At 42.0% G+C, this 4,722-nt stretch overlaps 1 non-coding gene across 1 annotated transcript; it reads right to left on the minus strand.

The window, feature by feature from the left end:
* Positions 1–646: 646 nt before the first annotated feature.
* Positions 647–750, minus strand: LOC148576323 (small nucleolar RNA R71). Its single transcript, XR_015903118.1, has one exon. It is a non-coding gene; the product is annotated as a small nucleolar RNA R71 (small nucleolar RNA).
* Between the last annotated feature and the right edge of the window lie 3,972 nt (positions 751–4,722).

Here is a 4,722-nt window from a genome sequence, read left to right on the forward strand (position 1 = left end):
CTCATCTCTATCCTCTCCTTCTATTCTTCTTTTCCTCTGACACCTGAAGCAATCTCTATACTATGACATAGAGGATTCCCTACTTTCTTGTTCTATTCTCTTTCATATGAGCAGGAACAAAGATAAAGGCATACTTGTTCAAGCTGATCCTGAACCTGAAAGGACCTTGAAGAGAAAGCTAAGAGAAGCTAAAGAACAATTCTCTTTATAGGGCCTAACAGAGCTCTTCAAAGAAGAAGAAACCATGGCAGCCGAAAGCAACAATGCCAACAATGCAAGGAAGGTGCTTGGTGACTTTACTGCACCTACTCCTGATTTCTATGGGAGAAGCATCTCTATCCCTGCCATTGGAGCAAACAACTTTGAGTTTAAGCCACAATTAGTTTCTCTAATGCAACAGAATTGCAAGTTTCATCGACTTCCATTGGAAGATCTTCATCAGTTCTTAGCTGAGTTCTTGCAAATCTGTGACACTGTCAAGACCAATGGGGTTGACCCTGAAGCCTACAGACTTATGCTCTTTCCTTTTGCTGTAAGAGACAGAGCTAGAACATGGTTGGATTCACAACCTAAGGAAAGCCTGAACTCTTGGGAAAAGCTAGTCAATGCCTTCTTGGCAAAGTTCTTTCCACCTCAAAAATTGAGTAAGCTTAGAGTGGAAGTCCAAACCTTTAGACAGAAGGATAGTGAGTCCCTCTATGAAGCTTGGGAGAGATACAAGCAATTGATCAGAAGGTGCCCTTCTGACATACTTTCAGAATGGAGCATCATAGGAATCTTCTATGATGGTCTGTCTGAACTATCCAAGATGTCATTGGATAGCTCTGCTGGAGGATCTCTTCATCTGAAGAAGATGCCTGCAGAAGCTCAAGAACTCATTGAAATGGTTGCAAATAACCAATTCATGTATACTTCTGAAAGAAATCCTGTGAATAATGGGATAACTCAGAAGAAAGGAGTTCTTGAGATTGATACTCTGAATGCCATATTGGCTCAGAATAAAATATTGACCCAACAAGTCAATATGATTTCTCAGAGTCTGTCTGAAATACAAGCAGCAACAGGCAGTACTAAGGAAGCTTCCTCTGAAGAAAAAGCTTATGATCCTGAGAACCCAGCAATGGAAGAGGTGAATTACATGGGAGAATCCTATGGAAACACCTATAATCCTTCATGGAGAAATCATCCAAATATCTCATGGAAAGATCAACAGAGACCTCAACAAGGTTTCAACAACAACAATGGTGGAAGAAACAGGTTTAGCAATAGCAAGCCTTTTCCATCATCTTCTCAGCAACAGACAGAGAATTCTAAGCAAAACCCCTCTGACTTAACAACCATTGTCTCTAATCTAATCAAAACCACTCAAAGTTCCATGATTGAAACAAGGTCTTCCATTAGAAATTTGGAGGCACAATTAGGTCAGCTGAGTAAGAAAATTACTGAACTCCTTCCTAGCACTCTCCCAAGCAATACAAAAGAGAATCCAAAAAGAGAGTGCAAGGCCATAACCACATCTCACATGGCCAAACATGGAGAGGAGGAAGAGGCAGTGATTCCCACTGAGGAAGACCTCAATGGACGCCCACTGACCTCCATGGAGTTCCCTAATGAGGAACCATGGAAATCTGAGGCTCATTCTGAGACCATAGAGATTCCATTGAATTTACTTCTGCCTTTCATAAGCTCTGATGAGTATTCTTCCTCTGAAGAGGATGAAGATGTTACTGAAGAGTAAGTTGCTAAGTACCTTGGAGCAATCATGAAGCTAATTGCCAAGTTATTTGGTAATGAGACTTGGGAGAATGAACCTCCATTGCTCATCAAAGAATTGGATGACTTGACTAGGCAGAGATTACCTCAAAAGAGACAGGACCCTGAAAAGTTCTCATTCCTTTGTATCATAGGCACCATGACCTTTGAGAAGGCTCTGTGTGACTTAGGGTCAAGCATAAACCTCATGCCTCTCTCTGTAATGGAGAAGCTAGGGATCATAGAGGTACAAGCTGCAAGAATCTCACTGGAGATGGCAGACAATTCAAAGAAATAGGCTTATGGACTTATAGAGAATGTCTTGGTAAAGGTTGAAGACCATTACATCCCTGCTGATTTCATAATCCTAGAGACTGGGAAGTGTATGGATGAATCCATCATCCTTGGCAGACCCTTCCTAGCCACAGCAAAAGCTGTGATTGATGTTGACAGAGGAGAATTGATCATTCAAGTGAATGGAGACTCCCTTGTGTTTAAAGCTCAAGGATATCCCTCTGTCGCCATGGAGAGGAAGCACGAAGAGCTTCTCTTAATACAGAGTCAAACAGAGCCCCCACAGTCAAACTCTAAGTTTGGTGTTGGGAGGCCACAACCAAACTTTAAGTTTGGTGTTGAACCCCCACATTCAAACTCTAAGTTTGGTGTTGGGAGGTTCCAACATTGCTCTGAACATCTGTGAGGCTCCATGAGAGTCACTGTCAAGCTATTGACATTAAAGAAGTGCTTGTTAGGAGGCAACCCAATCTTTACTTATCTATGTTAAATTTCTATTTTCTATTGTTATTTTATGTTTTCTGTAGGTTAATGATCATGTGAAGTCACAAAAACAATTGAAAAAGCAAAAACAAAGTGAAAAACAGAATGAAAATCAGAACACCCTGGAGGAGATAGTTACTGGCGTTTAAACGCCAGTAAAGGTAGCAGAATGGGCGTTAAACGCCCAGTCTGGCACCATTCTGGGCGTTTAACGCCAGAAAAGGGCACCAGACTGGCGTTTAATGCCAGAAATGGGCAGCAGCCTGGCGTTTAACGCCAGATTGGCAGAAAGGGGTGTTTTGCACGCCACTTAGTGCAGGGATGAGATATCCTTGACACCTCAGGATCTGTGGACCCCATAGGATCCCCACTTACCCCACCACTCTCTCTCTTCTTTACCCATTCACCAATCACCTCAATACCTCTTCCCCAAAAAACCCCTCACCTATCAAATCCGACCATTCTCTTCACCACTCACATCCATCCTTCATAAAACCCCACCTACCTCACCATTCAAATTCAAACCACTTTCCCTCCCAAACCCACCCTCTATAGCCGAACCATACACACCCCTCTCATCCCTATATAAACCCATCTTCACTCTTTCATTTTCACACAACCTAAACACTACTTCTCCCCCTTGGCCGAAACACAAAGCCCACTCAATCTCCTCTATTTTTTCTTCTTCTACTCTCTTCTTTCTTCTTTTGCTCGAGGATGAGCAACCTTCTAAGTTTGGTGTGTTAAAAGCTAAAGCTTTTTGTTTTTCCATAACCATTTATGGCACCAAAGGCCGGAGAAACCTCTAGAAAGAGAAAAGGGAAGGAAAAAGCTTCCACCTCCGAGTCATGAGAGATGGAGAGATTCCTCTCAAGGGTGCATCAAGACCACTTCTATGAAGTTGTGGCCAAGAAGAAAGTGATCCCCGAGGTCCCTTTCAAGTTCAAAAAGGGCGAGTATCCAGAGATCCAACATGAGATCCAAAGAAGAGGTTGGGAAGTTCTCACCAACTCCATTCAACAAGTAAGAATCTTAATGGTTCAAGAGTTCTATGCCAATGCATGGATCACCAAGAACCACGATCAAAGTGTGAACCCATACCCTAAGAATTGGCTTACAATGGTCCGAGGAAAATACTTAGATTTTTAGTCCGGAAAATGTAAGGTTGGCATTCAACTTGCCCATGATGCAAGGAGATGCACACCCATACACTAGAAGGGTCAACTTTGATCAAAGGTTGGACCAAGTCCTCATGGACATATGTGAAGAGGGCGCTCAATGGAAGAGAGATTCAAGAGGGAAGCCGGTTCAACTAAGAAGGCATGACCTCAAGCCCGTGGCTAGGGGATGGTTGGAGTTCATCCAACGCTCAATCATTCCCACTAGCAACCGGTCCGAAGCTACTATAGACCGGGCTATCATGATACATAGCATCATGATTGGAGAGGAAGTGGAAGTTTATGAGGTTATATCCCAAGAACTCTACAAGGTGGCAGACAAGTCCTCTCCTTTGGCAAGGTTAGCCTTCCCTCATCTCATTTGTCACCTTTGCAATTCGGTTGGAATTCACATAGAGGGAGACATTCTCATTGATGAGGACAAACCCATCACTAAGAAAAGGATGGAGAAAACAAGAGAACCTCATCAAGAGCATGAGAAAACTCCTCATCATGAAATCTCTGAGATGCCTCAAGGGATGCATCTTCCTCCATAAAACTATTGGGAGCAAATAAACACCTCCCTAAGAGAATTAAGTTCCAACATGGGACAACTAAGGGTGGAGCACCAAGAGCATTCCATCCTCCTCCATGAAATTAGAGAAGATCAAAGAACCATGAGAGAGGAGCAACAAAGGCAAGGAAGAGACATTGAGGAGCTCAAGCACTCTATAAGATCTTCAAGAGGAAAAACAAGCCGCCATCACTAAGGTGGACCCGTTCTTTAACTTCCTTGTTCTTTATTTTCCTATTTTTCGAAAATTATGCTTTATGTTTATCTATATTTGTGTCTTTATTACATGATCATTAGTGTCTATGCCTTAAAGCTATGAAAATGAATCCATCACCTTTCTTAAATGAAAAATGTTTTTAATTGAAAAAGAAAAAGAAGTGCATGAATTTCGAATTTTAAAACATTTTAATTATTTTGATGTGGTGGCAATACTATTGCCTTTCTAAATGAATGCTTGAACAG

Source organism: Arachis ipaensis, chromosome B1, assembly GCF_059453495.1.
Source record: "Arachis ipaensis isolate K30076 ecotype BB chromosome B1, ASM5945349v1, whole genome shotgun sequence".
Taxonomy (NCBI): Eukaryota; Viridiplantae; Streptophyta; class Magnoliopsida; order Fabales; family Fabaceae; genus Arachis; species Arachis ipaensis.